At 46.4% G+C, this 25,348-nt stretch overlaps 1 protein-coding gene across 17 annotated transcripts in view; it reads right to left on the bottom strand.

Annotated features, from left to right (window-relative positions):
* RARG (retinoic acid receptor gamma) overlaps nucleotides 1-25,348 on the bottom strand; it is a 328,355-nt gene that overhangs the window by 216,396 nt on the left and 86,611 nt on the right. For 13 of the 17 annotated variants that reach the window (XM_053294818.1, XM_053294838.1, XM_053294820.1 and 10 more), the window contains one exon: nucleotides 24,549-24,836. The exons of 1 other annotated variant lie outside the window; for it this stretch is intronic. The gene's annotated coding sequence lies outside the window, so the exon portion shown is untranslated. Of the gene's footprint in view, nucleotides 1-941; nucleotides 1,052-24,548; nucleotides 24,837-25,348 lie in introns of those variants that run through there. 3 more of the 17 variants (XM_053294830.1, XM_053294844.1, XM_053294856.1) reach the window with 3 other exon arrangements.

Raw genomic sequence — 25,348 nt, 5'->3', positions numbered from 1 at the left:
GGCGAGGGGAGAGAAAAATGTCACAACTGTCAGCACCAACAAATTGAAAGCAAAAAAGGAGGAAGAATTCTCAAGGTGCTGGTAGATTTACTCCATGTTTTACCGGCAGGGGCGTAGCAAGGTTGAAGTGGGCCCAGAGACAAGATTTTAAAATGGGCCCCCCCCCCAAAGTCCAGGGCCTCCGCACACCCCAGGCCCCCAAGGATTTAAGTCTGATATTCCAAAACAAGTATGCTGCCTGCAAATACATTTCACTGAATACACACACACACATCACAATAAATAGTGATATACATTGAGTACTATACATTTGTATTACTTTTAATGACTAGAACACACTAGAAAGATGAATTATTAAAATGGGCCCCTCGCTGCAGATTAGCAAAGGAGACTTTCAACCATGCAGGGTGAGCCTATGTTTGTTTTCCCAGAATTCTGAACAAATTCAGTCAAGTTTGATTGCAGGAGGTTTTTCACAGGAGGCTTTTAAAGCCCTTTAAGACACATCTCCTCTGGAATGGAGGTGCTGCATTCACATGTTGGCCAGATTTACCCTGAAGTCCCTGCAAGTTATTGGGGAGCAGTTCACACACAAGAAAAATAAAATAAAAGCACCACACATGCTTCCCAGTTCTCACTCAGACCTTCTGGGTTGCAAAACAACTTGAACATAAGTGTATTTATAAATGAATGAATGAATAAATAAAATTAATAAAATACTGTTCCAGAAGTTTTTGCAATTTTCTGCCATGAAACAAGCCACTTATAGGACTTTTTAGATAGTTTTTTTTAAGTCAGCAAATTTTCCAAGCTGTTTCAAAATAAATATTCAGAGACTTCTCGGTCCCTCCCCCCCCCCATATCCAAGCCCTATGGCAAGCAGATCCCTATATAGGGGGGGGGGCGGGAAAGGTAACCACAAAAAGGAGTTCACACTCTACCTGGCAAATGCTGGTCTGGGTTAAGCAGGGCAGCAAAGGGTCTTCTGCTGCAGAGAACACTCTGGCTGCCTCCTCCTTTCTGGCTGGCTTGGGCCCTACTCGAGTTCAGGCTTCACTGCGGCCTACACGGAGGCCTCCGTGGAAGCCCCGCCCACCCGCCGATCAGCTGAGAGAAAAGGGAGAAAAGGAGCTCTTTGCAGCTGGGCTGCTGCTTCGATTGTGGGCCAGCAGAACAAGCAGGAGAGACGGCGAAGAGGGCAAGTGGCTGAGGGGCCTTGGGGCTGGGCAGGGGGCAATGGGGAGTCACATGAGGTGCCCCTGGGGTGCCCCTCCAGGCAGTGGGGCCCCCAGACAACTGTCTCCCCTTGCCCTATCATTGTTACGCGCCTGTTTACCGGTATACTTTCCTAAAATGGGTTTATTGTTGCCTTGTGCGTTTCGAGGCATTGCTCTTCTTCAGAGGGAATTATTGAGTGGATAAAATTAATCACAATGTTTGAACACTGCGATTAATTTGGGTGGATAACAAATATCCACCCAAGAATTGCCTCTGAAGAAGAGCACTGCCTCGAAACATGTAAGGCAACACTATACCAATTTTATGAAAGTATACCAATAAAAACACTGAGTAAATCTACCAGCGCCTTGGAGTTATCCCCCCACTTTTTTGCCTTCATTTTGGATACATGGCAGCCCAGCTTCCTCCCGCCCCCTGAGCGCTGTCCAGCTCAGTGCAGAGCCACTGATAGGGCTTGTATTGTGTGGGAGCAGGAACGTAGGTTTCTGCCTTCCCCCCAGCTCCCCCCACCCCATTTGGTCATAAGAACAACCTTCAGATTTATCTGCAGCAATTCGCAGTTGATAGTAGTCCTAGTCATATGTTATATTCCATGCATGTGTACAAACTGAACACGTTCCGTTTGGTGCATATCTGTACCTATACAGTTACTCACACATTATGCTCAGTACACATACAGCTGTACACTTCCTATCTGTACCCTGCATTTGAGGGAGCCCGAACCCAGGTTCACTTTTTAAATGAATGCATGTACAATCAGTCATTCACACAAAAACTTGTACATGTGTATGGACAACTGTAAGCACATACAAGACAATGCCTGATTAGTACTAGTGTTTCTCTCCATTCCTTGGAAAACTTGGTCTGCCGATTTCTGCACATTCTTACATCCTTCTGTCCACTGCTATGAGCAAAAAAGAAGCACCTTTTAAAAATGGTGATTCTCTTTATTGAGCAGGGGGAGAGCAACTGGCCCTATCCATCCCCAGTGGCTGTTGCTGGTATCTGTCTTATGGGTTGTTCGGGTTTGTTTTTGTTTTCTAGATTGTGAGCCCTTTAGGGACAGGGAGCCATTTTGTGTATTTATTTGCATCCATGTAAACCGCTTTGGGAACTTTGGTTGAAAAGCAGTATATAAATATTTATCATATTCGTATTTGTATTTCTTCAGTGAGAGGGGCACATGCAGGCCAGGCCAATTTTTTCCCCCTTCCCCTAGACCAGGCATCCTCAAACTGCGGCCCTCCAGATGTTGCTGAACTACAACTCCCAGCATGCCTAGACACAATTTTTTGTGGCTGGGTATGCTGGAAGTTGTAGTTCAGCAACATCTGGAGGGCCGCAGTTTGGGGATGCCTGCCCTAGACAATGGGGAAGTCTTTTTGAAAACTTATATCAAAATACTACATTTATGTCCTGCTATGGTGACATATTTTATGTTTAAATAGTAAGTGGTGCCCATGCACCTCCGTCCTATGCTGTGGCGTGCAGAGATTGGAAGACATAAGAGAAGGCTAAGGCAGCACTGGGGCAAAGGAGGACTGGGCTCCCAGCCTGTGTACTGACTGAGGCTTGGCTGTGCCTGTGCACCGGAGCTGTGCCTTCAATGGCCTGGCTTTGTGGGACAATGAGGATGTCGAGCAGGAGGCAAAGCCTGCAAGCTCCCCCTGTGCTGAGCCCTGTGTAGCTCAGCTGCATAGCCCTGCAAAGCATGGCTCAATGGCTTGCTTTTTTTTTTTTTAATGTCGGATCCTCTTACAAGTCTCTCAGAATGGGAAGTCCACGATCTCCTAAACATTAAAATTAAAAAACATGGAAAAGGGGGAAGATCCACATAAGAAGAGGCACATTGCTGCCTGGAGAAGCAGTAACTTTGGTGGTATTCACTCTCTGCAAGCAGGGGTGAGGAGTAGGGCCCCATGTCAGCATAGCAATAGCAATAGCACTTACATTTATATACCACTTTATAGCCGGAGCTCTCTAAGTGGTTTACAATGATTTAGCATATTGCCCCCAACATTCTGGGTACTCATTTTACCGACCTCGGAAGGATGGAAGGCTGAGTCAACCTTGAGCCCCTGGTCAGGATCGAACTTGTAACCTTCTGGTTACAGGGCAGCAGTTTTACCACTGCGCCACCAGGGGCTCATTAGCTGACTAGACATCACTAGTGTGATTTCACAACAAGCACCATCCAATAAGTGCTTTTATCATGCTCCTGACCAGTGCCGCCACCTACCAGTGGTGGCAGAAGTAAAATAATTGGCGGGCGGGGCTCAGAATGGAAAAAAACGCACCTTGGGAGGGCAGGCAACCTTATCCCATCTATATTATTATTTCTCCTGGCTGTGCCTTCAAATGTGTGCCCCGGCGCCCCAGCTGATTGGCTGGGTGTCGGCACACCCAGGAGACCAGAGGTGGCGGCGGGCCCGGCCGCAGAGGCAAGCGGCAGGCAGGCCCGCCGGCAGCAGAGAAAAGTGGCAGCAGGCCCACTGGTGGAGGCGGCACTCGGCCCACTGGCGGGCCAGCTGCGGAGACAGGCGGCAGTGGTTGGCCCATCCATGGAACAGGCAGCAGCAGCGGCAGGCCCGTCCCCAGGACGGAGAGGTTACTGGGGAGGAGAGGTAACTGCCGGCCCCAAAGAACGCACAGATGCTCTGTGCGGGGTCGGCTAGTATATTAGATTTATTTAAGAAAAAGAAGGATGCGTTTGACATGAAGAGAATTAGAGTGGACTACTGGTTCAAGTGCTGGACTAAGATCTAGGATCATAATCCCCCCTCAGGAGTCAAACCATAATTCCCATTCAGTTATGAAATTCACTAGGTGATCGTGAGCCAATAATGATCTCACAAGCTAACCTACTTCACAGGGTTGTTGTAAGGATAAACCAGGGGGTAAACTGTTTTATCCTGCCATGAGCTCCTTGGAGAAAGGACAGGATATAAATGTAGGAAATGAGAGGTTGTTCTGGCAAAGTAATCTGCCTACGTTCCTTTCACTATAATCTTAATTGATAGTTACCATCCTCACGTTAGCCCACTTCAGCCTTAAAATGTTCACACATCTGCCATTTTGCACTGAGGTAGATGATATCATCACAAACGATGCCACATTTTCCTGGCCTCCAGAAGGCTGTGCAGCTTGTAAAAGCACTGGTCGTGTGGGCACATGAACCATGTGGCCCAGAATCACGCTGGGTGCTATCCTTCCCCTTCCCGGCCTCCCCAGGACTCTCAAAGGTTGTATGAATACCCTCATTGATGAGAGAGAGAGAGAGAGAGAGAGAGAGAGAGAGAGAGAGAGAGAGAGAGAGAACTTTGAGTTTGTAAAAACATTTCCCTCAATTTACCACAAAGGTCCAGCAATGGGGGGGGAGGGGCAGCAGGGGGGCAGATACTTGTCTAAGAGGCACTTGTCCCCTCACCCCTCTCTGGCATCACCTATGCAGCTCACAGAGCACTCACAAGGGAAAGAGAATCTCAAGTGGACCTGGGAGCAAGAATTGCATTTCCCCAGTAACAACCGACTGCAGTGTGGGTGCTGTTAGAAACACAGCTTCCTTCACAGAAACTAATGGCAGTGCTCCCTTTAGGAGAGGCATTTGGATTGCGTTCAGCCGCGAAATAAAAAAATGTGCAATTTTATGTTTAGCACTACAAAGAATCCGCTGGAAAGACCCTAAGGACACTTCATCCACAGCACAAATTTGCGTAGGCAATACATGATAGTAAAGAGAGTTGCTATGGTTATTAAAAGCAGGCAGAGCAGAACTCTGTGGCTCTATCTTGACTTGCCTTTCATGGAATGACATTTTAGATGCATTTTAGCATAGGCCTATGAATGCAACTGAGTTGATAGAAGTTAGGCATTGCACCTTTTAAAGGGAACGTAGTTATGCACCAGGGGAAGAGAAAGAAAACTCCCCAATCATTTTGCATGCAGATGAACTGATACCTTTAGTAAATGTATGCAAATATATACATTTCTTCCATAATGATGTCCCACAACTTTGTGAGTTTGTCTGTCTGTCCAATTTGTCCTCTTGGATAGTCAGGAGAACCAAACTACACTAAGGACCAAACTACACATGGCATTAACCATATCATTTGTGCCTGTAGGGATTTATTTTATGTAAATAGCAGGTGTAGAGGCCCCAGTCTGGATCGAGACCATGGGGGTGAAGAGAGAGGGCTTTAACCTTTGCTCCTGCCATGCTCCTCCAGATTTGGGTTCCCTGCCTGCTGCTTGCATTTGGTCCTTGGTGTTTCATAAATGCACACCAAGGACCAAATGATATGAGTAACATCACATCTGGTTTCCCTTAAGGGGCAAAAGGGGTATTCACATGTTACACTGAACACAAATATAGGTGTCTGTAGGTATGTGGGCATTTTCATGGATATGGCTGTACATGTGTTCATTTTAGAAATCAACGAAGGGTTTGGATCCCTCACAAAAATAGTGTACTGTATACTTTCAAAGCCAGATGATAGGAAGCAGTGGAGAAGTTCTGTTTCTGACTCAATATGGGGGGGGGGTGGAATTCATACACCCAGTTTTCTATTTGTACTATTATCAAGAAGAACTATTATAAAACAATAGACCAATGGTATCTGATTCCATAAAGACGGAGTAAATTTTACAGTGTCATTTAATATAAGTGCTGGTGACATCTGCAAGCAAAAGCTGATTTTCTACATATTTGGTTGGTTTGTCCCATTATTAAGCTTTTTCTTATTTTTTGGAGAAAAAATAATGTATATTATATGCTTGCTGTCCTCAATTAATATAGATCCAATTGTGATATTATTGGATGATGTGGACGAGCAGGTTGATGTGGATAAAAGAGAGTTAATTTGGAATTGGCTCACAGCAGCTAAAATATTGGGGAGGAAAATTATAGCATCATCGTTAAAGGAATAGTCAGCTAGGGTATGGGAAGTTGCATAAACGACTAAAGGTAAAGTGTGCCATTGTAGAAAATATTCGTTCATGAGATGTTAAGACAGAAAGCAATATGGTTTTATTGGCTTGCCTTGGCTACCATTTATCACTAGGTGTGATCTAGATACAAACGTCTAGATTTTATAGATAATATAAATAATACAGTTATGAGTAGCCAATTTTGAACATATATCCAGACTTAGATTATAATAATGTATTATTTGTAATTTTTCCCCCAAGTTCAGCAGTTATGTTTAAGAATTATGGGGCTTTTTCTCTGCAGTTTGATGAATTTATATTTGTGATGTCTTATGTGAAAGCATGCTTAATGTTTTATATTGTCATTTAAACACAAACTGGGCCAGCCCTACTCACCAAGTGTCTAGGGTGTGAATACATACGTCCTGCTCCCCTTCCCACAGTGAAAGACAGTATGAATCAGTATGAATCAAAATCAAGTAAAGGACAGTATGAAAGACAGTCCTTCTGAACCATCCTCACTCACGACTTAAATACTACATTTATGTAGCATTATGAAAAGCAATGGTGAAAAGCATGCCGGGAGGGGAGCAGGATGTGCGTGTTCTTGCCCTTAACTGCATGGGTGGGCAGGGCTGGCTGGACATATCAACCCACTGTGATGCTTATAATAACATTTTATTTTAAAAGTACGTACAGATCGCATATACCGTTGTCAAAAGGGTGAAAAATGTAGGTCCAAAGCAGAGCAATAATAACCACCACAGCTATTCCATCCACTTCTCTACAATTGGGTGGGGTGTCCTTAGACAGTCAGGGCAGGGCCCCCTTCGAATTAATTTTAATGGCAGCAATCAAGAGCGGGCCCAGTTGTTCACCCTGCTTGCCCTGCCTTAAGGACAGCCTTGGTGGGCACTTTGCTAGTTTATTCGTATTGCAGAATTTGCAGGATCGGTTCTGCAGAATTGTGCACCAGAGTTTTAAGATGGAAAGGCAGCTGTGAAGGTAAGCACACAGTCTCTGATTACAGGAACATCTGCCGATGGCAACATTTGCAGAAGCAGGGTGGGGATCAGTCTGCCATAGCATTGTTTTGTTTCTAGGGATCAAGGGTTTTATTTTAATCTGCAGAAAGAAATCAGAGAACCATCACCCAGCACTGGATTTGCTGGGCATAGAGAGGAAATACTGCTTTCTGGATAAGCAAAACAAAAACAAAAACAAAAGCTGCCAAAGAGACCATGGTTGTACATGTTTCTCTGTAAAGTGTTGACTAGATTTATTATATAATGGTCCTCTGTGCATGGGAGTGGTGGTTGCCAGCACAGTCGAGCATGAGGTGGGGGGGGGAGAGGAAGAGAATATTCCAATGCGAGTCTCAAACTAGACATTTCGGGAATCTGTGTTCACCGCCAAATCAGCAGGTGCAACGTCTTGCTCTTCTTTTCACTGCAGCATCTGTATAGCTACATTCTTAATGTTGCATCACCAGATAGTAAATTTCCCTGATTGCTCCAGATTATTGGCCATTGCTGAGGAGGGTGCAGGCTATGGTGACACAAAGAAGCAGCAGGAAGAGCACCTTAACCCAGGGCTGTGGCCACCACTCAGCAACCGGGGCAGCGGGGGGGGGGATGTCCCTTGGCAACCTGTAAATTGGGGCCAGGCCAGGCCATGACACGGGGGCTATTCTCATGATTAGCAAAAATGGGGCTAGGAGAGCCTAGCCGGATTTTTGCTAATCGTGAGAACCACGGGGCTTGGCTGCGAGCCTGGTGGTTCTCGAGCGGGTAACCCGCTCCTGTAGCCCTCCCCATAGCCCAGGTTTGCGGAGTGAGCACTCCACAAACCCGGGCAATCTGATCGTGAGTAGTTGCAGCACGGCTCCGTACTGCGACTACTTGTGAGTAGACCCCCAGAGGGGAGGCGAAAAGCCGCCTCCTGGCTCCAGGGGTCTCCCCAGTATGCCCTGCACGCTCGCGCAGGGCATACAGGGGCTTCTGGGGGCCGCACGGCCCCCGAGCTCCCCAGCCCCTGCCGGCTCCGTCACGGAGCAGGTAACTGTGTGGGCAGCCAATCCGGCCGCCCAGGGCTCCCTGCCCGCTTGTGTGCGGGGAGAGCGGGCTTAGCCCGCTCTCCCCACTCACTGGAAGAAATTGGGTCTCACTGATCGTGAGACCCGGTCCACTGTCTAATAACATCATTGGGATAGGCCAGCAAGAACAGGCACCAGTGCAATAACATCATCAGACCACATCGCGACCCAGCAAAGAGAAGCAGGTGGGCGGCCAAGTGGCATGAATGGCAGGTGAGCAACTGGGTGGCTCGAGCGGGGGCACCTCACATCTTGCTCCAGAGCCACCCTCAATGTTGCTATGCCACCACCTGAACCCTTCTTCCACTCACGCAGCTGCTGTTAAACACCCCAGACAGAAAATAACTGATTGAATGATTGATTGATTTGATTTGATTTGATTTCTATACCGCCCTTCCAGAAATGGCTCAGGGTGGTTTACACAGATAAATAATAAATAAATAAGATGGATCCCTCTCCCCAAAGGGCTCACAATCTAAAAAGAAACACAAGATGGACACCAGCCACCGTCACTGGGGGTACTGTGCTGGGCGTAGATAGGGCCAGTTACTCTCCCCCTGCTAAATAAAGAGAATCACCATGTTAAAAAGGTGCCTCTTTGCCCAATTAGCAGAGATTGCAAACTAAGGGTTTTTTTAAAGCTAGAAACCCTTAAAAATAATAATCCTGTATTATGAATATCAATGGTGATGTTAACTAAACAGCTTTTGAAGGCACAGTGACATAAATAGCTGACAGACCAATCCTGAATATCAGCATCTCCATTTACCAGGACAGTCCCTATTTTCTGCAATCTGTCCCTAGTAAATCACCGTCCCTATTTTTGCCTCTTGGGGTGCCTTGTTCATTTTCGTGCCTTGTGAGATGGCTAGATGTCATCTTTCAGGATTCAGCTGCCTCCCCAGAGTCTCGAGTAATTAAGCCTTCAAGTGGGTGGATGCATTGCATCTCTAGTGCACCTGCATGCGAATGGATGCACAGCACAAAGGCACTAGGCAGTGCATAGCATTGAGCAGGTGGAATCCAGTCTTCAGCAATATGTCACAGTGTGGTGGGAGTGGTGGGCTTGAGCAGGAATCCTCCTTGGTATGTGAATTGTTTATTACAAGTGAATCCCTATTTTCATCTGTGAAATGTTGGAGGCATGGGCTTGGCTCATCTGCTTTGATTGCACTTTATTACCGGCTTTCCATTTGTGGCATGCTTACTGTCAGGACTGTACACTACACCTCCCAGCAGGTTGCCTGGCCAGACCCCTGCACAGTGTGTGCCACACCTCCTGGTCATTTGGCCGCACCCCCTGAACATTTGCAGGCATGTTGGTAAGATGTTGGAGGATAATGGAATATGTCTAAGCAGAAGTAAGTCTGGTCAAAAATGGAATGACTACTAGATCTTAATAAGTATGCTTTAGAACTTCATTGAGCTGCAGTCCTGCAGTTTGGCTACACTGACTCCAACCTACCATCAGGGGCACCAGCTCAGTTTTCTGTCAGGTAGAGCATGTTTTAGGAGCATATGGTGTCGTTACTGTTTTATATCCCATCATAACTATAGCAATGTTATCAACATTGGTCAGAAAACCTTTTTTTTCAAGTTATGATATTTATATTTTGGCATACAGTACATATACACTGACAACAGGCAAATTTCATTCAGCTCAGAACCCCTCAACTGGCCAGAAAAGCAGATTTTCCTGAGGAAGTATCCCGTGTGGTCTGAAGTAGGGATGTGCACGGAACCGCGGAGCTGCAGTCCGGCACTAGGGTGGGGGTTCCTTTAAGGGCAGGGGGAGGGTGTACTTACCCCTCCCGCCGCTTTCCCCCCGTTGGTGCGCATATTTTAGTAAGCATTTGGGGTAGCAGGGTACCTCCCTGCCGCCCCTTCCCCTGGTCGTCAGCAAAAAGCTTCAGAAAGCCTTTTGCGCATGCGCACATCACGTGCACGCGTCACGTCTCCGCAGGCGGTATACCAACAGAATCCCAAATTTGTCTCATGATCCCAACACTAAATGCAGGCTCTTGAACTGCATGTACAGTCATTCACATGGAAAAGTGTGCATGTGTACAGACATCTGTATGCACATCCAAAGTAATGTGAGAACATTTGTTGTAGAAGGCCTGGTAGATATTATAAATGCTTCTCTGAGTGGGGGCAGAATGTCTCCCTGTTTTAAGGAGGCAATCATTAGACCTCTTTTGAAGAAGCCTGCATTGGATCCCTCAGAGTTAAGCAACTGTAGGCCTGTCTTCAACCTTCCATGGCTGGGCAAGGTGATGAGAAGGTGGTAGCCTCCCAGCACCAGACAGTCTTGGAGGAAACTGATTATTTAGACCCATTTCAGACTAGCTCTCGGGCAGGCTATGGGGTGGAAACTGCCTTGGTCGGTCTGATGGATGATCTTCAATTGGGAATTGACAGAGGAACTGTGACTCTGTTGGTTCTTTTGGACCTCTCGGTGGCTTTTGATACTATCAACCATGGTATCCTTCTTGAGCATCTGAGGGGTCTGGGAGTGGGAGGCACTGCTTTGCAGTGGTTCCGCTCCTACCTTTCGGGCAGATTCCAGATGGTGTCCCTTGGAGACAGTTGCTCTTCAAAACATAAACTTTTATATGGTGTCCCTCAGGGCTCCATACTGTCTCTAATGCTTTTTAACATCTACATGAAACTGCTGGGTCATCATCAGGAAATTTGGTGCAGGGTATTATCAGTATGCCCAAATCTATTTCTCTATGTCAACATCATCTAGTGAAGGCATAACCTCCTTAAATGCCTGTCTGGAGGCAATGATGGGCTGGATGAAGGATTACAAACAGAGACTGAATCCAAATAAGACAGGGGTACTTATTGTGCGCAGAGTCGGAACTCAGGAGACAATTTTGATCTGCTGGTTCTGGATGGTGTCACACTTTCCTGGAAGGAACAGGTACGCAGTCTGGGGGTGCTTCTGGATCCAAACCTCTCCCTGGTGTCCCAGGTTGAAGCTGTGACCAGAGGCGCTTTCTATCAGCTTTGGCTGATACATGAGCTGCATCCGTTTCTTGAGATAAATGACGTCAGAACAGTAGTACATATGCTGGTAACCTCCAGACTTGACTACTACAATGCACTTTATGTGGCTGCCTTTGTATGTAGTCCAGAAACTGCAGTTGGTACAGAATGCGGCCACAGGTGCACTCAGGCAATTTTGGAGCCTGGACCTAAAGGCTTTTGGAGCCCCCCAACCCCACCCTTGCTGGAGCATCCCCCCCCCGAAAGTTAAGCATAATCCTGCTACACACACCATGGCAAACAGTATTTTTAACACGTGGGTTGTTAAGGGCACAAATAGCAACTGAACTCACAAGAATGTAAGCATATAAAACAGGTATATTTATCCAAATATTGTTGGGGAAACCCCCCCCCCCCGATCCCAACATTAAACCCAGAGCCACCAACCCAGAATTATATGGAACCCAGGCCTGTGTCTGATTCCATTTTATAAGAGTTCAATTAAATGCCTGAACTCAGGGTGAACTGACACCCAGGTCAACTGCTCTGTGAAGGAGGAGGCAACCTAGCATTGTATTGTGAAATGGGCACTCACAGAAACACAAGGGCTAGGCCTGAGCTAATCAATATGCTAAAATGTAACTCACTATCAGAAAATGTCTGTGAAAGAGGCCAGGGGCTGATCTCCCCTTTCCTGTTGCAAGAAGTCTGTGTTAATCCTTGTCAATGATTGCTCTGCTATACTCAATTGCTCTCTATAGAAATTCAGCATAGGTAAATGCACACAAAGAAAACACCTGTAGATTAAATCCTTGTACTAACACCCTTTGTAACACCTTTTGGGATCAGGCTAGCAAATCTGGAACAAGAGAAGATGCCCATTTGCAGCTCAGAGATGCAGATTTGCTTTGGGCAATGTCCCCTCCTCAAGATAGCAGCTAACAGAAGATGAGATTAAGATCTCCCTGGACTGAGCTAATATCCTGAATAATTAAAAGACATTATCCAGAAGGTAACAGCATTGTCACCTTTCTGGGGACCCAGGAAAAGATGAGGAGATTTGAACAGCCTCTATGGGGATAAAAGGAAAATACAACTATAAGAAGGAGTCTCATGGCAGATTAGCAGTCTTTTGCCTACTAGCAATCTTGTGCCTACAAGCAAGATCTGCTCATGATCAATCCAAGGGTTTGCTGCCCAAGCTGTGGGGCTAGAGGCAGGAACTCTTTCCAGGGAGAAGGGACTGTCTGTCTGTGACTTCCACTGCGCAGTGAGAGGTCAAGACTTCCCCAGCCATGGTACCTTCACTCTCTGCCTCGCTCTGAGCAAACTGTCTGCTTGACCAGCCTGCTTAACCACCAGAAGCCAGACCACCGCTCCCCAAGTTGCTGTTCCCAGCTACAGCCTTTCTCCTTCAGCTGAAAGATCCACCGTTCTCAAGCCTCTGATCCGGGTAATATGCTGCCTTCACAAGCCTTGGATCCCTCTTCCCTCCTTCCTACTAATCACTGGTACCCCCTTCCTAAGCCCCCGCTTCCTCCTTCTTCTTTCTCTGCTTCTCTCTAAATGTTTTATTTAGGATTTGTTAGATTATTAGATAGCTGTAATTACTGATTGCACACACACGTTAGTTAGGCACATTACACTACACTTTGAATCAGAAACATGTTTTTAATGTGGATTATTTTATCCTGATGAGCAACTTTTTATAATAAAGCCCATTGAACTTTCTGAGTGTGTCTCTCTCTATCTCTGTTTGCGTGCCCAGATCCTACATGGTCACCATCTCCAAGAACCAATTCAGTCTGTGTATGATGTGACTTTGCCTCTTTCCCTCTGAGCATGTACAGAGTGCGAAACCAGGTAGCATATAAAACAGGTATATTTATCCAAATATGCAGTAGCAGAAACATTTCAACACCCAACTTAACATATTCCCATCCCACATATGTCTTTCCCCACTCCCCACTCTGTCTCTAAAGCATCCGGCACAGGTCATACTCACACTTGGTTGCCCAGCACAGTGCAGGCCAGCGGTGACCACACCGACCTGAGGAGACTAAAGAGGGTTTTTGGGCCCCCAGGGGGTGTGGAGGCCCTGGACTTCAGCCCTGAAGCTCAGGGGTAAGAGCGCCACTGAATACAGCTGCCAGGTTGGTCTCTGTGTATTCTCAGAAATACTATATTACTCCCATACAAAAAGAGCTACACTGGCTCCCAGTAAGTTTCAGGGCAAAATTCAAGGTGGTGGTTTTAACCTATAAAGCCCTAAACAGCTTAGGCCCTGGGTATTTAGGAGAACATCTTCTTTGCCATGAGCCTCATCACCCTTTGAGAACCATCTGGAGAGGTTCGTCTGCACTTGCCACTAGCTCGTCTGGTGGCTATACAGGGACGGGCCTTTTCTGCTGCTGCCCTGAGACCCTGGAATGTGTTCCCAGCTGAAAGAAGAACCTCCCCATCTCTGTCAACTTTTTAAAACTCTCTAAAGACACATTTATTCACCCAAGCTTTTTAACTTGACTGTGGTTTTAAATTGTTTTAAGGCTTTCATTTTTGTCTTAATTTGTTTTATGTTGTTGTAAACCACCCAGGGATGGAAGTTTTGGGTGGTTCACACATTTGATAGATAGACCGATAAATGTTAAATGGCTACAGCCTCTGAAATCATTCAATTATCTTACAGCTACAGAATGTCATTTGAAAGTAGTCTCTCTGTCAATTGGATTACAGTTTGTCGAGCTTTGCAATAGCCCGAAACACCCTGGTCTTTGTAAACTTCCACCATACCTCCATATGAAAGTCTCCATATGAAAACTTATACTTCGCAAATTCATCTTGTGTGACAGTGTCCTCTGCTGCCACACCTCTACTTGCAATGTTAAGTATAGGGCTTAAAGAAAAAAGTGATTACAAGCCACTGAAGAGCACTGTTCTCTCTAAGGTGTGCGCACGTGCGCACACTCAGAAGTTTTTGGATGGCCGCTCAGTTCATCTTAGATCCCACAGAGGTTGAATCAGGAAGGCCCCATTTCTGAATGCAGATGCGCATACACTACCTTGATACTGCAGCTCAGAACAAAACTCATTCCACACACAGATGATAGAAATTAGAGGGAGCACTGCTGAAGAGTAATGGCTGGAGCAGCTGCATTGCAGGAAAGGTAATGGCAAAGGTAGAGCCAGACAAGCTAATTTTTAATTTTAGCCATTTATAAGTTAGTTTCCTGCTAACTAGGCAAAGAGGCACCTTTCAAAGCATCTTATATTTAGGAGATCAACTATTCAACCCTATTCAACCCCAGCACAGCTTTCCTCCAGTGGCCGTTGCTGGTGTGTCCGTTGTATTTCTTCTTAGACTGTAAGCCCTGGGAGGACAGGGAACCATATTATTATTATTATTCTTTATTACTATTATATGTAGACTATCTTGAGAACTTTCATTGAAAAGCAGTGTATAATGAGTACTAGTATCAAAGTTCATATCAAGGCAGCTAACAATATGATAATAACTCACAATAATAAGAGACAATAAAATGCAAACTACAACAAAACGCAGAAGCTTTAATACAATACAATACAATACAATACAATACAACGAATACTTATATACTGCTTTTCAACCAAAGTTCCCAAAGTAATTTACATACAGAAAAACACTAACATCCACAGCCAAAATAATTGCTTAACTGGGATAAAATGCCCAACACCAACCAATACTTTAAAATGCCTGAAAGAACATGACAAACTTTGAATGTAATAATGATTGTGGCTTCTAACCTTTTAACATGTTTGTTCAATTTGGTTAATTTTATTATTTTTATTGTGTTTTATATCTATTTTATTGTTGTAAGCTGCCCCGAGCAGTAGTGAGGGGTGGGGTATGAATATTTTAAATAAATAAATAATAATGCCCAAAAGATAATATAGGTTCTTGGACTGAGTCCTTTCTAACTCTATGTTTTTATGACTGTCAGATAGTAAGGTCGTTCACATGACTGAATCTGCTGGGGCCGAGGAGGGCTGGGGGAGAAGGCAGGAGCTTGCCTGTCTTCTCCCCACACAATCTGGAGCCCGTTCAGGGTCCCACCACTCGTGCGCCCACACAAGTGCTGGGGCAGCGAGTGGCAGAGCTGAGAGCCAGAGAAAATCCTCTGGCATCCCACAATTGGAGAATCCCTCTGCTGCTAAGCACTCTTGCCATCTGATTTTGTGAATGCACATGATCGGAAGTGGGGTAGAAGATTGTGCTTCCTCCCTTTAACCTCATTATTAGCCTGGGTAAAAAAACCCAGGCTACCCGATCACAGAGCACCAGAATCTGGACTGATCCTGGCGCTTCTCACGACTGGCTCTACCCAGGTAGGGCTGCCCTAACCTGGGTAGAGCCGGTCGTGAGAACAACCTTAGTATCTATGATTCTATGACTGTAGGGTTGCCATGTCCCTCGGAATTTAGGGTAGCCCCCAGATTTTGGCTCTTCCACCCGGATGCTAAATTCCACCCAGATTTACATGGATTTCAAATGCGCTGCTTGGATTGCCCAGCAATCTGATCTGATCTGATCACATGGATCTGGATCTGATCACATGGGAGGGCAGATAAGGAGGGTAAAGTATACAAATCTGTCAAATATATAAAATGCAAATTAGTTGCAGCATAATTTGCATAATATGCAAATTAGGCCTCCTGGATTTGGGAAGCTTGAATATGGCAACCCTATATGACTGTCAGACAGTGAAGGTGCCAGCTGCTGTATGTGTCTTAAGAGGGAGTTCTGGAGTTTGAGTGTCAACTCTGAAAAGGCCCTCTCCCCAATTGCCACTCACTTCTGAAAGTGGGGGGTCCTGAGAAAGTACTCACAAGTAAAGCCAGCCTCAGAGGTTAGCATGAAACAGCTGCCGAGGGCATTCAGAAGGGCCCACAGCTGATCCCTGAGACCATCTCTGTGCCCAAAGTCTTTGTATGGTGCTGGAGGATCAACTCTCAGGGCCCGCCCAAGTGGGAGAGAGCTTAGGAGAGCAGTTTGCCAAGGGCAACCTGAAATCTGCTCAGAATCATGACTTCAACTGATGGGCAAGTACATGTGGGACCAGGTGGCCCTTCAGATACCTGGGTCCCAAGCCATTTAGGGCCTTAAAGGTTAAAACCAATGTCTTGAATTAGTGTAGAAAGAGAGAAGCAGACAGGGGTGGCACCAAACTCTTTTCCCAACCACATCCCACCACTGAATACTTCTCTGCAGAGCATAGGATAAAAGTGCTAACTACTACAACAAAGCTTTATATACTGCTTTTCAAGAAAAGTTTCCAAAGCGGTTGACATTGAGAAATAATAAACAAATAAATGGTGGTGATAAACAAACAGATTGGGTGCTAAGCCTTATCTGCACTGTCGTGTACCTCCCAGAAGGCCATGTGAGAGAAGTGGGGGAGTCAGTTTCAGTTTGGCAGGAGGAGCCTGGAGCCTGTGTGAGTGGTAATCTCCTCTGTAACCTACTCAGGGTGCTGAACAGCCCTAGGTCCAGATGGACTCGGACTAGAAACTAGACAAGATGGAATAAAAACTAAAGACCGTGCTTATAGAAGTTGTTCTTTTATTCACCAGTCTCCATTGCTCCAGCTTTCCCAATGTTAGCAATAGATAGTTCAGTTATTAGAAGAGGCTTGGTGTGTGCTGCTCTTCTCACATATCTAATATACACCTGAAATGACTGTGCGACAAACCTGACTGAAGCTGAGGGGGAAAGTGCCAAAGATGACTGAGCACTGCAGGGGAGGGGAGGGGGGACAGTGAGGAAAAGACAGGAGAGCTCTGGGCTGGGGGTGGCATCCGAATTATCTGGAACTCCTGAGTTTGTGGATGGGTCAGTGCCAGAGAAATAGCTACACGCACCCTTTCTGCATCTTCCATAATTTGTCAGGCAGCAGGCAGGGGGAGGGGGTGAAGCGTGGGAATTGACGGTCCTATGAAACAAAAGACAAAAACCAGGAGGCTTTTTAGCTTCGGGAGAAAATATCTGAAGATGCTCATGATAAAAGTTTATCAGATCATGAGTAGTGGGGTGGGGGGAGAATGGAGAGGGGGGCGGTGGAATATGCAGTCTCACAGAATCAAACACACAATGGGCTCGCCCACAGAAACCAGTCAGCAGCAGTCAGTTTAAGAACGAAAAAGCAGGCACTTTCCACACAACCAATGGCTCTCGTTGCTGTACATTGCTGGGAAGTTCACCAGTATGAATGACTTTGTAGAAAAGGATTGTATGGAGGAGGGTAGATTTATGGGAGCCACTGGCCGAGCTTAGCAGAGGTTCAGCCTCCATGTTTGGAGGCAGTATAGAATAGATCCAACTACAAGATGCCAAGGACTACCAGCATTGCGTTGCAGTCATGATCCGTTTGTGAACTGACCACTGACAGTTCTGAGAGGGGCATGAGCTAATAGGCCAGTTATTCTTCAAATGTGAGGAGAGCCTCATTAAGGTAACACAGAGGAGCTTAAGTTGGAGCGTTTCATTATTATTCTCACAATAATAATATTGTGATATTATTACTATTGTGATATTATTACTCATAATATTTTGATATTATTACTCTTACTGTGATAATATTGTGATATTATTATTATTACTAAGCAATAACCCAGTTCCTAGTTTCTTCCAATCAATTCAACACATCCCACAGGCTTTAGGGCCTATTCCTAGTGTGATTATTAGTGTTCCAAAATTAGTGGTGATCAGAGGGCTAGAGCACCTTCATTAGGAGGTAAGGCTACAACATTTGGGGCTTTTCAGTTTAGAAAAAAGGTGACCAAAGGGAGACATGATAAAGGTTTATAAAATAATGCATGCTGTGGAGAGAGTAGGGAGTTCTTCTCTCCTCCACCCACAACTCTAGAACCAGAGGTCATCTCATGAAACTGATTTCCAGGAAATTTAGGAATGACAAAAAGTAGTTCTTTTTTCACACAACACATTGAGGCTATTCTCACGATGGAAGGAAACTGGGCTAGAGCCCCTACCAACTCCGTGGCAGAGTGGGTGGTCATGTGGGCGGCCGATCCAGCCGCCCAGCAAAGAGCAAGTGCTCATCTGCGGGGATTAGGGGCTAAGCCCACTGTTCCCACAGAGCCCGGTAAGGCTCTCCACACTGCTTGTGTGGAGAGCCTCATTATCTGTTGAATTCTCTACCACAGAGTGTGGTGATGGTCACCTGGGATTTATTCACACAAGGTTTCATGCCATGGGGTATATGAAAAGCGAATCTGCTTCACATCAGATTTGCAATATGTTTAATTGGCGGGATTAAATGGACAGTTCACATAGGAAGATCTTTTCCGTTCACATAGGAAGATCCGCAAACGCTCTGGAAGATCTTTTTCCTGTGCATTTCCACTAGCTTACTCCGGGTTTTTCCTCCAACCAATCACCAATTACATCAGAGAGGAAGAGACTGAGAGAGCATTTTTGTTGTTGTTAGTTTGACAGTAAGAATGGAAGAACGGCATGACGAGTTGCCAAGCAGGTGTATCAAACAGCAGAATGCTTAGCCCAAGCCTGCCGATTCTGGCCCAAATATTTGCTGATTTTTATAATGAACTTGCCTTTGTGAGTAAATGCCTTCATCACCTCATGTCCCCCCACCACACACACACCCACCCCAGACCATCTAAGAGGCAGGGAAGTTTCAGGCGAATCAGCTCAGACAAAAAGGTCTCAGGTTACATCAATATCCATTCTGCATATCTGTAACTTCCATTCTGCATATCTAAAGCCTATATTAAGACCCACATTTTTAGGTTTGTGCTTGTGTTTAACTCAGGAATTTCTCAGTCCCCCTCCCCTCCTGGACTCCCTCCAGAGAATTTCACCAATCTGCTAATATCCTTCTCTCCCCTCCCCCACAAGCGTTTGCAATTGCAAATACTCAGAGCAGACCATACCAAACACAGCTGTCAACTCCCCTTCATAGAGTTTCGAGAAATGCCGTGGCCAATCAGCACATAAAGGGAAAAGTGGCATGGCATAACAGAACCCGGGGGGGGCGTGTTTCCAAAAGCCGCTGAAACTATAGGGTTTTTAAAAGCCGGACATTCTTCGGGCTAAGCCAGAATGCACAGCCCTGATTCGGAGAGAAACAGAGTCATGTCTTTACTGGTCCCTGATAGCCCTCAGAGACTTTGGGGTAAATGCAGCTAATATGTGCACTGACACACTCCATTCCAGAGGAGATTCGAAGTAAAAGCCATGTGTTTAAAGGCTCCCACTTGGATGCCTTTAAAAGAGGCTTCAATAATTTCATGCAGATCTGTCCATGGGTCTTGATGGCTATAGACTACCTCCAGGTTTAGAGGCAGGATACCTCTGAATACCAGTTGCAGGGGAGCAACAGCAGGAAAGAGGGGGCATGCCTTCATCCCTGGTTGTTGGGCTTCCCAGAGGCATTTGGTGGGCCACGGTGTGAAACAGGGTGCGGGACTAGAAAAGCCTTGGGCCTGATCTAGCAGGGCTCTTAGGTTCTTATGGTGCAATACTAACTGTTCATTGCTTCTTAATTTGCTGCCATACAACCTTAAAGCATGTCATGGTTCCATGTGCCTACTGTCTATGCACCCTTTCCCCCATTTGGTCCACTGTCTGGCTCTAGTGTGGAGGACCAGAATGGAATGGACACTGCAAGCCAGGCCCTGTCTCGCTGAGAATCAGTGGGGGATAATCAGTGGACAGAGTAATGAACCAGTGAAATAGGCTCTGAACTTGGGTTGAATCCCTGCTCAGGCATGCACTGTCTGAGTGAGTAGTCTTTGACAAGTCATCATTTGTCAGCTTTAGTTCCTCACCTTTAAAATGCAGGCATGAAACAATAACCTACCCCACATGACTGTTATGACATCAATAACAACTAATCTCAAGACTTTTGCCAAAAGTGCTAAATGAAACTGAAGTCTCTGAGGTATGCAAATAAAGTGTATTATGTATACAAGAAGACTACATAGGTCTGTCACAGCTTCCACTTACAGTTTTCTCATCATTGTTAGTGTGCTCCAAGCACTGCACAAATATGGCACATAAACACATATACTATGCATAATATACTGAGGCCATTCACACAATCAAAAACTGTAAGGCTGTTCTCACGTGCACCCTAACCCAGGCTAGGGAAGTCCAGCCTAGCTTCGGCTGCGCGTGATAGTGGTGTGAATGGAACCAGCACCTGCCAGTTCAAAGACTCTTTAAGGACAGGAGAGGGTGCTCTTACCCCTCCCATCGCATTTCCCCCACCAGCATACCTCCTGGCTGCCCCCATGCCTCCTCTGGACTGGAAGTTGCCGCTGTGCATACACACATCACGCTCACTCGCACGCACATCGTGATGTGCACACGCACGCACAGTGGCAACCTCTGGTATGATGCAGGCCATGCAGGGTCCCAATGCATATGCGCAGTGGCCTCCAAAATGGCCACCACGCTGGGGAATAGGCCCAGAAAGGGCTGAAGACTGCCCAAACCGGGTGATTTTTGCATGAAGGAGGACCAGAGGGGTGAGTTAAAAAGAAAAGTAGGGGGGGGGATTGAAAAGAGGTTCGACAAACTCTCCTAAACCAAACCAAACGGGGGGGGGGCATTCAGATGGGTGGCAAAACCAAACTGGTCCGGTTCAGGTCCAGTTCAAACCCGAACCGAACCATGCCAGGTGGTTTTGTGCACACTCCTAGTGAATGAACTCACTATAGGGCAGTTCACAAAATCAACATTAAGGTAAGAGAAGCCTCCTAATCTGGAAGCTGGGTGTGCTACAGATTTTCTATTGTGTGTTCAATAAAAACAAGGTTGAAGAGGGGGAGCTTGATCGTGAGCTAAGCCCCAGCTGGGTAGGATGAGTGCACCCTACCCAGATTCTGTCCCCAACTTAGAAATGATGTAGGCAGGAAAATCATCCTACCCAGCTGCGGCTTAGCACATGAGCAAGCTCCCCGCACTCCAACCTTGTTTTTATCTGACACACAAATGAAAATCGGGAGCATGCCCAACTCCTGAATTAGGGTAGAAGGCCTCTTTTACCCTAATGATGATTGTGTGAACTGCCCTCCTATGTGTTATATGCTATGCATAATGGCAGGGTTTGAGGGAGCAATATCATGATGAGGACTTTGCCTCTCTCACTCCCTACCGTTTTCTGCATGAGACATGAAGAGCAAGAGACTGAGGCCTCAACCTAATCAAGACCCAATAGGAGGATGACTCCGCCCCCCTCCCCAGTTCCTGCCCTCTTCCCAGCTGGGGACTAACATTTTTGTACTTGGGTTTGTTTTAGACATACATATACAAATTACTTTGCAACAATTACTTGCAATAGCATTTTTTGCTGGTCTTGGGAGGAAAGCTCACTGAACATTTGAAAACCCCTAGGATAAGCTGCTGATACAACCCAGTGTAACAATTCTGATCTGTTAAGATGTGTGTGTGTTGTGTGTGACAGCCACAGAAGTCCCCTTCACACATGACATTTTCCAGGTGCAGATTAAAAATATGTTATGTATACACCTCAACACGTCAAGTATGAATGTGACAAACACAAGTCTTTGCAAATATAGCCCTTTGTGTTAATAGGAAGCCACGCCATGAACAGCTGTACAAACCAAGGCCTCTCTCCATGAGATCTGGAAACTTGCAAAGGCAGGGATCCTAAGCACATGGAGCGGACCCTCTGCACATACAACTGCACACACTGGGGCATGTGACAGATGCTGCAATGAATACGCATAGGTCAGGGGCAGAGCCTACTACCACAAGCCACCCTCCAAACAAGTCCATTGATTGTTCTTTAGTGAATGCCTGAAAAGAGCTAAAGTGTATCATTCCAGTACATTCATCAAGGAACTGTGATTGGCAGCAACTGTGCATCCAGTGACAAACCAAGCTTTGCCTTTATGTCATGTGTGAAGTGGCTCCTTTTTATGAGGGGAGCAATGGCCATCTTGTTACTTTTGTCTCAAGATATTCCCACCATCTATTGCCTTCGCTTTCCTTCCAAGTCAGGGCGTTTCAGAGGAGCAACTTTTGCTGCTGCTGCTGCTGCTGTTGCTGCTGCCAGGAGAAATACCCAGCAGTCTCCTGGGATCATCCCCCTCTGTTCCACTTTGCCTCTCTAGGGAAGTCTGCAGCCTCACCTGGAACTTGCCTTGCGGGGGGCGTTAAAAAAAATGTTATAAAACAAGCCCCAACTCCCCCAGTTGCCAAGAACAAACGCATTCCCTGCCGGCCACACCCCATGCAGCTGCTCACACAGCCACAGCCAGATGCAGTTTCAAAGGGTGAGCTCAGACCTCCCAAGGAGCCACTGTCAGGGCTTGCATGCTGCCTCACTGATTGATTGGGGCGGGCGGGGTGGGGGGGAGGGCTGTTCCACCCCTCTGCAGAGAGACGGCAACCCACGCTCCTTTACCACTGCCAACCTCAACTGCACTGTCCAGTCTGCACGGATATCAGAATGTGACCATAGGTTCACTGCCTCCGTGTTCACGTTGCGCCTAGCAGTCCTGCACGATTTGTGACTCACCACATCAAATGCAGCCCACAGTCCTGCTTTGCAGTATCCCAGATGCTTGGCCACTCTCTGGGCAGCAAAGACTGGGAGATATATTAAGCCCCTGGTGGCTTGCTATATTTTTAGATTTTTGGCTTGATGTTTGTTAGATTGTAAACCACCCTGAGTATCTATATAGGGCGGTAAATAAATGTGTCAGTCAGTTGGTCAGATAGATAGATAGATAGATAGATAGATAGATAGATAGATAGATAGATAGATAGATAGATAGATAAGGTGGCCAGGTGACCAGATGAAAATCAGCTGGGCCTGCTCTTGCACCTTAAGCAGCCACTTGATCGGCAGACCTGAGAAGGTGGATTTCTCATGCCATGGAAATTTTTTTTTTTTAAGGGCCACTTGTTCCTGTCTGCAGATCAAGAATTATTAAAGGCCCAGGAACAGTCATGCTAACTTTACTGGTGGCTTTAGTGGGTCATGGGTTATACAGGCCTGCTGCACAGGCAGCAAGTTCAAAGTACTGGAAGACCCACTGGAAATGGGTCTCTGCTTGCTTTTAAATGACTTTTGGAAACAGCTGTTTTGTTAGGCTTTTAGTTTGTGTTTGAAAATTTTGCTTTTGGTAATTTTAATTTGTTGTATAGGATTTTTTCTTGTTGTTTGCTTAAATGGTAAACCATCCTGAGATTTTATAGAGCGTGGTATATAAATGTGACAGACAAACAAACAAATGACAAGCATACAAAACAGCCTTTTGGTCCCTGCTGCTTTCTTGTCCTGCATGATCACATTCCACAAAACCAGGGAGGGTGGCTATTCCATGAGGCAGGGAGAGGCAATTGCCTGAGGCATCAGTCTGAGGAAGGGCACAGGGTGCAGCAAGCACCAGGAACATACATAGGAAGCTGCCTTATACAGAGCCAGACCACTGGTCCATCTAGCACAGCACTGTCTACTGCTGCTCTGACTGGCATCAGCTCTCCAAGGTTTCAGGCAGGAGTCTCTCCCATTTCCCTCTCTGGAAATGCCAGGAGTTGGACCTTCTGCATGCAAAGCAGATGCTCTACTACTGAGCTACAGCTCCATCCCCAACCCCTACAGCTCCCCATCAGCATGGGCACCACTCCATGGGCCTCCTTGCTGCCCACTGCTGCCATCCTTCCTCACCCCACTGAGGCGTATTGCTCATTTCCCCCTCCTCTCCGGCTCTCCCCACCGGGGCACACCTCTTCTTTTCCCTCTCCCCTCACCCACCACCACACAAGCAAGGAACACCTCTGCCACCAGTGCCTGGCTTGGTGGCATAGTCTGAGAGTGGCAGCATGGCCTGAGAATGCTGAGCACCCACCCACAGATGAGGCGAGGGGTCATCATATGGTCCTTTGCCTCGGGCAGAAAAATGTCTTGGATTGCCCCCCCTGCCCTGAAGAGGGAAAGTTAGAAAAGGGCTGGGTTCAATAAATAGGATGACTGAGCTTTGGGTTAGGGTGTCTAGCCCTCCTGGACTGGACTGGCATCTCCAGGGCATTTTTCACACCGGGCTTTTAGCTCGCATCTCCTTTTGAATGGAGGGTGTACATTTACATTTCGGCCAAATTTACCCCCAAGTCCCTGTGAGCTATTGGGGAGCATTTCACACACAATTTGGGTTTTTCATCGTGCATTAGAGTATAGCCCAACTTATATCTAGGATTTTAAAAATCCATTTATTTATTTTTTTGCATCAGTTTTTGGGGGCAACTTACAATAAAGCCTTGCAGAAAGCCTGCTGTAAAGTCTGCTGTTTGGGAAAGCTCCAGGAATCAGCATCAGTCTTCAAGAGAATATCGAAGCAATCCTGGTGATCTGAACAGCTTGATAACATGAAGGAAACGGAGGGAGGGGAATCTCCAGGATCTGTCAGCGTTGGCACCTTTATTCCAGGCTCTATTCCCAGCTTTGCAAGTGAAGCATTAGTGTCTAGTCGTGGTCTTGAGCTGGTGTGTCTGTGTCCTAGAACTATCCTCAGTAAGGGAGATCCATCTCATTGGATTCTGTGTGAAGAGCCACAGGCAGCTTGTGAGAAACCAGCACAGAAGGCAAGAGGGAAGCGTCACACATCAGCTGCTAGGAGGCCCCAAGCCTCTCTCTGAGTCCCACCCCTCACTTGTCACTCAGCAGATATCCAGCAATGTTTTGAACAGCTGAGGACCGGAGGGCAGTCTGGTTTTGTTCAAGTACCCATGCTTTGCAGCTTCTCCTTCTCCAAAGGCTGGTGATTTTTATTTTTTTTTTAACTGACCCTGCTCCTATGCCTTTAGCTGTAGACTGGCAGGCCAAACTTAAGCAGTTGATGCTTTCCCCATCACTTTATGTCCATGCCAGGGAAAGCTTCACTTGCTAAACAGATACATTCCAGACTGCTGTTAAAGGCACAGGAGCAGGGTCTGCAACAAAAAGTGGCTATCTGTAGCTGCCCACTGCACTGTTGGTGGAGGGGGGACACACAGGGATAGAGCACCAGTGCGTCTTGGTTTCTCTGGCTGGTGTGGTGGGTTTGGCCATG

This window comes from Hemicordylus capensis, chromosome 2 (assembly GCF_027244095.1).
Source record: "Hemicordylus capensis ecotype Gifberg chromosome 2, rHemCap1.1.pri, whole genome shotgun sequence".
Classification (NCBI taxonomy): domain Eukaryota; kingdom Metazoa; phylum Chordata; class Lepidosauria; order Squamata; family Cordylidae; genus Hemicordylus; species Hemicordylus capensis.
The sequence above is the reverse complement of the archived record's forward strand: the minus strand, read 5'-3'. Positions and strand labels throughout refer to the sequence as shown.